The sequence below is a fragment of the Chanodichthys erythropterus genome, chromosome 10, assembly GCF_024489055.1.
Source record: "Chanodichthys erythropterus isolate Z2021 chromosome 10, ASM2448905v1, whole genome shotgun sequence".
NCBI lineage: Eukaryota > Metazoa > Chordata > Actinopteri > Cypriniformes > Xenocyprididae > Chanodichthys > Chanodichthys erythropterus.
The window spans coordinates 2,171,738-2,184,662 of NC_090230.1; positions in this window are offsets into that span (position 1 = coordinate 2,171,738).

Genomic DNA, 12,925 nt, shown 5'->3' on the forward strand with positions numbered 1-12,925 from the left:
AAGATTCGACCCTTGGGAGGGGCTGTTCCGGGTAATAGTTCAATTGCACAGTCACTGGAGCGGTGCGGGGGAAGTTCGGTGGCTTTCTGTTTGCTGAAGGCTACTGCAAGATCGCCGTACACGGTGGGGATGTTCACTTTCTCAGGGACCTCGGCCTGCAATTTTATCGATTGGAGTGGTAGTGGTTTCACTGATCGCAGACAGTGGTTGAGGCAGCGGCTGTCCCACTGGAGTATTTCCCCCTCTCTCCATGATACGTGCGGGTTATGTGAGCGTAGCCAAGGCAGACCCAGGATGATGGGGTTATGTGGTGAGTGAATGACATAGAAACTGATTTGTTCTTGATGGAGGATGCCGATTTGGAGTTGAAGCTCAGATGTGATGTGGGCTACTTTTCCTCTTCCGATTGGCTTCCCATCCAACGCTTCCACTGTTAACACAGAATGGCAGTCAATTAATGAAATGTTGTGTTCTGAGATGAAGGTATCAGACATAAAGTTTCCAGCTGCCCCAGAGTCCAGAAGCGCGTGTGTGGAGATGATACGGTCATTGAGTGTGAGCTGAACAGGGATTTTGAAGCTGTTAGATGAGTAATTATGAGCTTGGATGGAACTCACCGCTTTGGAATTCGTAGACTCTGGACGAATCGGGCAGTTAGTTTTGATGTGGCCCGATTGCCCGCAGTAGAAGCAGAGGTGTAGTTGGCGTCTTCTTTCCCTCTCTTCAGGTTCAAGAGGCGTAAAACCGAGTTGCATGGGCTCAGAATTCGAGCTGTTGGAGGTGATTGCCCGGGTGGGCCGACGAGTGCGGAGTAAATTGTCGACATGGATGGCCAATTCGATGAATAAGTTCAATGAGCTGCCCTCGTCTCGACATGCCAGCTCCGCTTGTAACTCCATAGACAATCCGCGATGGAACAGCAGTTTCAGAGTGTCCTCTACCCAGTTCGTTTGCGCTGCCAGGGTGCGAAATTGCAAGGCGTATTCTGCCGCCGTGGTTTTACCTTGGGTCAGGGAGAGTAGCTGGTCGCCCGGGCTCAATCCGCCCGCTGAGTGTTCGAATACCTCTCTGAATCGCTGCAGGAAGTCGGTAAACGAAAGGAACGCCGAACCATCGTCCCGCCAGACAGCGGTGGCCCACTCCAGAGCTCTACCAGTCAGTAGAGAGCAGACGAAAGAGATACGGCTGGTGTCCGTGGCATACAGAGAGGGTTGTTGGTTCACATATAGCGAACATTGCAGCAGAAAGCCCTTACATTTGCTTGGTGTGCCATCAAATTTCTCTGGGAGAGCCAGGCGTGGATTCACAGGTGGTGGATTGGCGGGCGTGGGGGCGACGGGAGCGGCAGGTGGTGGCGCGGAGACCTCGGTGGGATTGAGGCGTAGGCCCTGCAGCGTTTTCACCAGCTCCTCCGTGAGGGAAGTGAGGCGTGTGAGCTGGTGGTGGTGCATTGCTAATTGGCTGGCTTGAGCTGATAACTCTGTGGAGAGCTGGGCCAGAGCTGCTGGATCGCTGAGTGGCGAAGTCTTCTGTAATGATGGATCAGTAGACAGTGGATCCATTTGCAGCTTTTATTAAAAGGCAATGGTAACAGACAGGGGCAAGACAGTACCGTTAACAGGGACAGGCAAAGGTCGAGGCTGGCAGCAATGGAACAGAGTCGAGTCACAGGCAAGGGTCGAGACAGGCGGCAAACAATCACAGAATCAGAGAACAGGCAGTAATCAAGGCAGGCAGCGGTGGTTCAGCAGAGATAAACAGTCCAGGTGATAACAGAAGATCAATCCACAAAGAAACGCTCAGAAATGATCACTTACAGCAAATCAAGACTTCGCGATGGTGTGTGTGTGTGTGTGTCTTAAATAGAGAGTGTGAGTGTGATCGGATGCAGGTGCGGAAGTGATCAGTCCCAGGAATGCGGGCCTATGGGTAATGGAGTCCAGGTAGCTATGAGTCAATATTCGGGTGATGGCTCCCTCCGGTGGCCCGGAGGATGCACCGGGGGAGCTGTATTCGTAACACCCTGTATGCTCATGACAAGAATAGCATGTATAGTTATCTTTATTGAAGTGAATTAGGTTTAAATCGGCATCATGCATGCATGAATGAATTATATTTTTGCGATCAACGATGATCACATTACACAAAACTGAAATTGCAAATCAAAATAACACATTGTCAATATTTTTTGAGACCCTGTATATATTTAAGGAGTAATTGACAACGGGATGTTGAAGCATTAGAAAATTATGCACACTGACACAATTACAGTGTTCTCTGCCCTCTCGCTTGGATATAATGCAAAGGAGTGAGAATCTAGTAGTCAAGCTAAAGCATTTGCTATAATTGAGGGATATTTAAATCTCCTGAAATAATTGTTTCATGATCTGCACTGCACATTCATAAAATACTGATTTGCTTTAATGGTTTCAACAAGATTGAGGCAGAGCTGACCTTGCCCTCCACCCATGTCTCTGAAAAATGTCCATTGAAATGACAGGATGTTGAGTGCTGCCATCCTCCTCTTTTGCCAAAGACATGAAATTCATAGCTTCTGACAGAATGCTAAAATAAGTTTTTTTTTTTTTAAACTCAAAAATCAAACTGCATTAGCTGTGAAGAAGGACAATTGTGTAAAGATTTGAATTGCCAGAAACCACACAATATTTAATGAAGCAAGCATCAAGGATCAATGACTAAAGAAATTAATAGTAATAATAGATTTTAGAGTAGATATTAGTTGCATATTATGTTAATATTGCTTTCATATCATGTTGCCTATAATTGTTGTTGTCTCTGTAGTAATTTCTCATGCTTAAAGCCTAGTGTGATCAAACCTAAAGTAGAAAAGTATATGTCATCTGAATATTTAAGTAGATAAGTAGAAACAGATATGCATGTTGTTATGGAAACCAATGACTTTGGAAGTGTATGTGAGAAATGCAGGATATGGATGTGACATTTTCATATGCATGAATGCATAATGTTCAAAGCAGCTTCTCTACAGATCCGTAAATTGCATGACTAATTGACTGTGACCAGTATTAATTATTGTCTCTCTAATGTTTGTTCTTGCTGAGAAGACTCCAAAGCAACCTGTGTGGAAACACCTCATGTACTGTACCAACCCAAGTATTCACTGTACATAGAAATTCTTTAAAGGTTTTAAACTATCAAACAAACAAACAAACAAACAAACAAAAAAATCTATATTATTTTTTACATTTTGTTATCACCCTTCTCTTTATGGTGAATTTCTTTGGGGAAAACTTAGGTCAAACAGAACACCTACTGCCATTATTTGTTAATTATATTTTAATGAAATTCCAACATCTTGAACAATTAAATTAATTTCTCTGAAGAGTGGAATGGCAAATCAGAGAGATGTGACCTCAGTCAAATACTGATGAAATATGTTGCTGGAGACATTTAATGCATGTGATTATGAAATTATTATTTGGCCAAGGCAACTTTACAAGCAGAAGATTGTTACAGAAAAGATAGGCATGTCGATCAGACTTGGAATATAGTGCACAAGTTGAATAGACCACTTTTATTATTCTTTTGTGGTGATAAAACAGCTACATGCAGACATGCAGATATATTACTGCAAACACATGGTTATGTAAAAACTTATTAGATCCAGGAGAAATTATCACCTGTCAGTCTCCATACTGCTGTTTTCAGGGTTTTAATTAGTGTTTCAAAGACCGAAATGGCAGCAAAGTCATCTGTTAGATTGTTTTTCCCCCTATTATTAGCAATGAATTGTTTTTTTTTTCTTTTTTCTTTGTTCAATTGTTCCACACTGACTCATCTCATTCATTGTCATTTCAGTTGAACAGTAATTTCTAAAGGCATACACTATGAAGATTTATTTTACCATTGTAATTCATTCTGTCTTGAAGGGTGCATCATACATAAGCAGCAGCAGCAGAAACTAATTGCATTTATTCACATAATGTATCGGAAAAAAGAAATATTTTATTCTCTGAAAAGGTCAGTGGGTCATTACTCATCATCACTTCAGTCACAACTAAAAATTTACAGCAAGAAGTACAGTAGAACTATAAGTTGTCAGTATAGTAGTGGTAGGAAAATCCATTTCCCTGGATGAGATGTGTATATGAAGAAGACAACAGGGCCAAATATTGAACCTTGAGGCACAAAATTGGTTAGTTCATGTGACGGAAGGTTCTCCTCCAAGATGTTGTGTATATTAAGATGAGGGAGCCAGATACCGAACCTTGAGGTGCACCATTGGTTGGTTTATGCAGAAGAGTCTCCTCCAAGATGTTGTGTATATTATGAAGACAAAGGGGCCAAATACCAAACCTTGACATACACCATTGACTGGTTCATGTGACAGAAGGTTCTCCTCCAAGATACCCTTAAGGATCTACCTCTGGTCTTCCCTTTGCCTCTCATTTGACCCACTTTTCCAGTCTGTCTAATTAGTAATGTCATTCACCTCTTCTGTTCATTATCTAATTAGTTCTCCTTGTTACTTAAGTCCTGGGTTCTCCTTAGTTCTTTGTCCATTCTCATTTGTATAAGATGTGTTGTATTTCTCCACGTTCTGCTGAGTATTATCATTAAAGTTTGTTCAGTTTGATTCTCCTTTGTCGTCCGCTTTATGTATACAACCATTACGTAACAGAAGAACGGACCTAAACAGTTATATTATTTGCTGTGTTTTCCCCTTTTGTTTCTATTGTTTTTTCTTTCATGGACATCCCCGTAGTTCAGCTACTCTGCCTGGAGCAGGGTGACCGTCTGCTGGAAGCTCATACACAGGACTTTCTACATCTTGCATGCCAGACACACTACCCAGACCGCTCGCTCTGTGTATTTTACCACACCAGCCCGAGCAAGCGGTCGAAGGCATGCATTCCAGAGGACGGTCCAAAGGAGGATTTCACCACCTTTGTGAAGTGGGGGCTGGTAAATTACAACTCGCCACTTACCATCGGTCCTGCTGAAGATGACAGCATTACCAGTCCCACTCCACCACCGCCAGAGACCAGCCATTCACCACTGACCACGACCAGCACGATGGACTTTCCTGTGCCCACCGCAGACCAGGGAGATCAGCCTGCTGCTATGGACGGACCCGAACCAGAGAAAAGGTCTGAGGGAGTCATCACCCGGAGCCAGGACCACTGGCAGTTTGATACATGCTCCGAACCACTGGTTCAAAACAAAAAATTCATAAAGCTTCAAAGCTTCATGAAGCAGTGTTTTGAAATCACCCATCATTAGATATTATTTTGTTGCACAAAAAGTATTCTTGTTGCTTCATAACATTAAGGTTGAACCACTGTAGTCACATGGACTGTTTTAAATATCTTTTAGTAGCTTTCTGGGCATTGAAAGTTATAATTATCTTGCTGTCAATGCAGGCCTCATTGAGACATCGGATTTTATCAAAAATGTCTTAATTTGTGTTCCGAAGATGAATGAAGGTCTTATGGGTGTGGAACAACATGAGGGTGAGTAATTAATGACAGAATTTTCATTTTTGGCTGAACTAACCCTTTAAGAGTCATAGGGCATAATTATCCACAATTTTGATCCTAGGTCATTTTATTCAACATGACATTTAATTTGCATTATCAAATATAAGCTTTGAAGTGGGGGTGGGGACACAATAACAACTGTATTAGCAAATAATCTGAACAGGAGCAGAAAGCCCGAAACTAGAAGTCTGATCATTTATTGTTTCAGCCTATACATTTTTTTTTAAAATGATGGCTTTGCAAATATAATCATCAATCTCTGTAATCACCCATTTTATCCTTAGAATTTATCATTGCTTTTCCCTGCTGATAGGAATAGATCTGAAGCAAATTAATGGACACATTTTTAAAAAGTGCAATATTTGCGAAAAAATAAATTAATGATAAATTAGTACTGTCTGAATCCCCAGTCATTTATGTTTTATATACAGACGGCTTAGCGTCTGTAAATGTCTTAAACATCAAATCTTATGTCTGATGTTTGGATAAGGTTGGGATCCATATAATAACACAATAACTATTTTATTGTTTACTGGCGAATCACTGAGGTCATAACAGATGGAAATGCATAATTAATAGGCATTGGCTTAATGCATAAATGAATCTGTGTCGGTTTTCATGTCATGACACCTACAGAGATTTTCACAATCCAATGAATTATGAACAAAGAAAAAAAAGAACATGGCAAAATGAATCCATCAACCTAAACTGCAACCAAAAGGTGAGTCAGAAGCATACATACAAGTAAACATACTGTTATTTGCTGTTTAACACAGTGTTTCAGAACAGAACTAGTTGTTTTAGCAGTAGTTTTAGCAACAACAACAAAAAAATGCTAAAAGCAAATAATAATAATAAAAAATAATACAATAATTATTAAGTTAATTGGTCGCTGTGATTTTGTCAAGTAACACTTGTTTTGTTGATCCTGGAACAACATTCCTATCTGAAAGTTTAATCCTAACCCTGCCCCTAAACCTAACCCTACCCATAACAATCCATTAAATCGGAGAGAAATGATATGTGAATAACATAACCCTGGTTGTAAGCCTAAACTTGACATAAAGTGTAAACCTGTCCCTCAAATCTGACTGGAATTTTGTTCCAGGATCAACAAAGATGTTGATCCAGGAACGTGTATTTGGTGAAATCAGGTTTACCCATACAGTCTACATGTAATATGCCAGTCAGGCTTTAGGAACGCATTAAAACTTATATTACCACATATAGTATCTATATCCTTTGTGACATTCTGAAATTATAATGGAAAATGAAGACAAAAGTTACAGTTTTCAAAAGTACTCAATAGTACAAGGCTGAAGCCTTTTAATGTAATATTGCTCTAAGTCAGGGGTGTCCAAACGCAGTCCTGGAGGGCCACTGTCTCAGGGCCACCTGAGATTAGCTCCAACTTTCCCTCAACACACCTGCCTGGAAGTATCTAGGGCCCGGTCCCAAATGGCACCCTAAGCCCTCATGGTCTTCCTCTGAGTCTGCACTTTCATGACGTAAATGGCACTTTGACTGCCGGGTAAAGTCTTTGAGTAGCCCACAGACTTGTGGGTTCAGCTGAAGTGCGCATCGAGGGTGCATAGCGGCCGCAAAGGGGGCACTCGCGAACACCCTTCTGAAACTTAAAATGATATTTGGGACACCCTACGGTCTCGTGGACTTAACGGACACGCGCACGAGGCAACCATTGTAAGTCCACAAGACCGAAAGTGCATAGAAGTGTGCCATTTGGAATTCAGCCTGTCTATAAGACCTTGATTAGCTGGATCAGGTGTGTTTAATCGGTGTTGGAGCTGAACTCTGCAGGATACTGGCCCTCCAGGAACAGGATTGGACACCCCTGCTCTAAGTTATTTGGATAAATTTATACATAAGGAATGTTTCACCTAAAAATGCAAATTCATTTGAAAAGCAAATTGTCAAATGCCAGCTCACCCGTTATTCTGGTGGCCTCAATTAGCCAACTGTCACAGTTTGTTGGTGTTTAGAAGAAAATAAAGATGGATCAAACTGCAGATGTCTTTATTTTATTTTCAAATTCATTACTAACAAAACACAAAAAAACAAAAAACAAAAAACAATGCAAAAAAAAACAAAACAACAACAACAACAAAAAAAAACAGAACGACCAATATAATATGATAAAGACAGAACAAAGACTAACTGAAAACAAGCTCAATATATACAAAACCAAACCAATCAAAAACCAGCAACAGGTGTTCAACTTCAATCAATCAATGAAAACCATGGAAACATGAAGGCCATGAAAATTAAACAGGCAGGTCAAACAAGAAAAACACATAGACAAACTAAACATAACTCTTACACTGACACCCTGATTATGTTTACACACTTTTTGCTTCAATCTGAATTAATTAATTCCGATTAATAAATCTGAATGTAGTGTTTACATGAATGCTGTAGTGATTAATTGATGTGTGCATTTATGTGTCACAAGCTTCTAATTGGATTATTATTTTTTTTTTGACTTGCGCACTGCACAAATATACAGCCGTTTCCAGCTGTTTGTGCATTATAACATAAGTTATTATGCACAACATCAGTTCTTTAATTATTTTAAAGAGTAGATTTAATATTTATTCATTTCTGGTCCTAATTTGGAGACAATGAGCATGTAACAATAAGCATTGTGCTGTGCAGCTTATCACACAGTAAAAATGCCCCTCCACGCGGGCCATAACCAGTTGTATGTGGATAATGACTGGTGCGACATTGTCCTGCTCCATTTCACAGATGATAAGTGAAAAGAGAATTTTAGAATGACAGGATACTCATTTATGACACTTTATTGAACAGGAAGAACAGCTTATTCCATCTATCATACGTCATTATGCCACTTCTACGTCATTGCAGATGCGCAGTACTTTCCAGTTTCGGTTTTCAATCCTATCAAGTGTTTACATGCCCTCTCGATTGGCTTAGAAAAGGAATAAACCACCCCTTCCAATACGATCGAAATTTAATTATAATCAAGCTCAGTTGGATCCATTAAGGTGTTTACGTTTCAGTCCAATAAGCAGTCAATCTAAATATTAACGGATTATTTGGTTACATGTAAACGTAGCCACTGTTCCTTAATTTTAGATGGGCAAAATCCTCAGAAAAATTGGTGGGCAATGGGCACAGCACTTGTTTGCGTATGCCCTCAAATACTTATTTTTTTCTGGTTAAAGGTCTCGAGGGTTGTGGGTAGAGAATAAAAATATCTAATATGCATTTTCCATTCCTTGGAAAACATACCAAAACCTTGTAACATTTACATCAATTTCAGCATGTTTAAAGCCCTCAGGCAAACTAAAGCTTCTACTTTTAGATACTCAAGCTGCTTATACTGATTCAATATGAATAGAAAGTTCTGCATAAGAATTTCATGAAAATCAGGGGGGAAAAAAGCTTCTTATCTATGTGTTTTTCTGTTCTCCTGTGTCTTAGGCCCTGCTTACGTCTTGGTTGATCGGATCACAGACAAGGAAGACGCATTCCCATTTACTTTTGTCCACTTTAAACCACTTCTGTCATGCTGTCTTCGAGGAGGGTCTATGGGTGGGGAAATGTATGGGCTTTTTCAGATCTTTAGATCTAATGGACGAAATAAGCTAATGCAAAAACATATGGAGAGCATCAGCTTTTGATTCTGCTCTGATAGCTGCAAGACAGCGTCGAACGCTGTGAATGCGTGTTAGAAATCAGGAATGGTGAGAGAAAATTGTGCTTGGTATGTTTATTGTCTTCAAACCAAACTGGGATCTTCATTCAACAAAGTTTAAATCATGTCTGGCTACCGTGCTTCCCATAGTGTTTACGAATTAGGTCAGTATGCGGTCTTTTGTGGCTGTTTGAACACATTTGACCCCATGAGCGTCTACATTATAAAAGCAATCCGGTCAAACGCATTTTTGACAACCTCTGGAAGTGGTCGAAACTGGACAAGCTCAAAACATTTTAGACCCCATTGTATTTAGAGTCGTCCTTGTGATTCAGTCGACCATAACACATTACTGTCAGGTCCACTATTGTCAAATATGAACAATTAGCATACAGTTTGGATTGGCAGTATGGTTCTGTTCTGAGCAAGAACTCCCTGCGCAACCATGCAGCCTAGCATTTATAAGAACAGAGAGAGCAGCGATACCCCCAAGGGTAAACAGAACAGATCTAACATAAATGTTTTGTAGATAACATTAATGTTCAATAATTTAATATATAACAACATAATTCAAAGGGGAATCAGAAGGCCAAGTCCTGACTGGATGAGAGGAGAAGCTGGGGATGGAGGAGGGTAATTACCCTGATAGCATGGTGACATTGATACAATGTTGAGTTTTGATCCAAACCATAATTTTGGTTGAGATTGACATTTCAGTGTTTAAAGTGTGTTGGATCAGCACATGCGTGGAGACAGTGATATTGAACAAACAGAACTAACAGTGATTTGTAGTTGATGACCACAATATCATGCTGGTATGTATCTCTGCAGAACACAGAGTAGGTGTTTCCCAATCAGTGGGGCATTTTCAAACCACAATGGGTATTTTTGACTGCTTTACCTGATTTTGCTTTAATTCACTGGGGGCTTGGTTTAGGGGTGGGCCTTCATAATTTTAGCAAGTCTGTTGAAAAATGGTTGAAAAACATACATTGTAAGGCTCATCACAAGCAGCTCAACGAAAATACATCAAATGTGTGAAGTGTCATGCAGGGAATTGTGGGAATGTCAATTTACAGGTTTTCACTGTAAATTATACAATGACTTATTTTTCACTTGCAAAAACTGTAAATTTAATGGTATTTTACTGTAAAATTACATTAAATATACCATTAGATATATAACAGTTACCGTATATAGTACGGAAACCTTCTGTAAACTAATTAACTGTTTTTCACTGTAGCATTTTTACAATCTTTTACCGTTAAAATCAAAAAATCAGTCATTTCTTTTTACAGTGACTTTTCCCCCATTGAGCTCTATTTAGAGAGCCTCTTCATGTGTACTTCTGTGTGTTCAGTGTGCAGGCTCATGGCAGGATTGACCACGAATGTGAGATTACGGCAGAGGGTGGCCAAACAGTGCCAAAGTTTATTTGCACAAAATAAAAAAAAATCTCCAAAAAAATCACTAATTTTATTTAAATATAGCCAAAATATTTAACACTGATTGGTAAATGTCCATTTTGATTTTGCATGTGCACTTGTCAGTAGTCTAACTAATGCTCCCTCATTAGAGAGAAAACACAGGTGCATCATATACAAAAGTTCTGTTTGTTGAAGCACCTGGTGTACTTACATGACTTTTCTAGCACAGTTTCAAACAATTCACAGTTTCTGAATGTAATTAGACATTAACTTTTTAAACATTAAAAAGTTATTAAAGTGTTTGAATAAAGCATACCTTTTTCTACATTCTTAAAAAAAATGCATCTTGCTTTAGTAATGTTTATTAGGAATTTCCTGAATAAAGTTCAAGAATGTCACACTTCACACAGAGCCCATATCTTGAATTCTTCAGTGCTTGCAGAGCACATTGCTCCTTTAGTATAAACCTGTAAGTGTTTCTTTCTTCTGTTGAACACAAAAGATATTTTGAAGAATGCTGGTAACCAGACAATTGATTGTAGCCATTGACATCCATAATATGTTTTTCCTACTATGAAAATCAGTGGCTACTGTCAAGTGTCTGGTTACCAACATTCAGCTTTGAAACAACTTGAGAGTGAGTAAATGATGACAGAATTTTCATTTCAGGGTGAACTATCCCTTTAAAGAAATTTTCATTGAAAAAAAAAACAAAGCTCTTTTATTCTACAAGACAAACTTGTTACTTGAATGCTATATAGTTTCTTGGAAAATGAACTGAGATATAGTTTATAGTAATGGCCATTACCACGTTAAGAGGTGTTTATTCCTCTTCATGAAGCTCGCTTGGAAGTTTTCATTGATCCTAATGACCTTGATTAGCTGGTTCAGATGTGTTTAATTAGGGCTGGAGATAAACTTAGCTGGAAAAATTGGGCACCCCTGCCATAGTGCTTTATTTTGATATTGAAACATTAACAGTGTAAATCAGAATCAGAAGTCAGAATGCATGTAATAGCATTACACCCCCCTTTAACAATACACAGTACTATTTTTTCATCATAATATTTGCACCCTCAATTACTGGTGAAACAATGTTGAGATTTCAACAATTACAAAAATAATAAAATAATAAAATAATTAAAAAATCAACATTACACTATGATTGATTCTACATCACTGATGCTGAAGCAAAAATCTGTCTTACATCAGACTACTGCCTCTTTTCCTTTGGGTTCAGGGAAATCTGAAAAAGAAAGCATGATGTTACTTCAAAACAAGTCAATTCAGTTATCATACATACAGTCACATTCAAGAATGTTAAAAATATAAAAAATATATATAAAAATATACATAATAAACATAATATGATTCACTTTTTAAAAAAAAAGTTACTCAACTCAAAATATTCAAACTGATTATAGGATTGTTGAATTCTGTTTATTTAATCTATTTTTCTAAAATCTATTAAAGAGTTGCATTCTCATGCTAAACATGGCCAAAGTTTCAAAACACGAGTTGGACGTATGACGGAGTATTTCTGTGGCAAATCCACTACTTCCGTTTTCGGTACAGGATTTAGTTTTTTTCAAGTGTGTCCTGTATGATGTCAAAAGAGCTTCCCCCAGAGCTTCCCAAAGAACCCAGCATTAAGGGAACAGAGGATGAAGTTTGTTTTTCCGAGGAAGCAACTGAGTTGAGCATATATGTTTGTTTGTTCATGGGAATTTGGTGATGAATGCTTTGTAAACATGTCCCAGTTCGGCGCTGGATTTGCCGATCGCAGGTGGTGAGTAAAGCTGCATCAGATGTCTGTGTTTTGTTGGCAATCAGCGTGCAAGTGCATATAATGTAAACATATGATTGTTTTGTTCCCTCTTTATTTATAATGATATCGCAGCTAGCATGCAATCTCTACGTACGCTCGTTACTCTTTAGCTCCGCCCACAACACTGACCCCCCCCACCCCTTTATATCAATAATATTAACATTGATTTTTGAATGAAATCTCAACATTGCTTCAACATTAACTAAGGGTGCAAAAGTGATACTGAAGCAACATCACTTTGTAACATTAATTCAATGCAATCAGCATTGACGCATCAACCTTGACTCATCATTATTTTAATGATTGCTTGCTATCTGGGTAGCTCCTGAGCAACATGATAAGCTGCTGATAATACTGAAGACCTTATATAGGGATGCTGTGATAGGCCTTGTATTCTTATAGTCAACATTTCGTCAACATTTTGTACTTAATATACTAAAAATTCTTCCAAAAAAGTTTAGTATATTAAGTA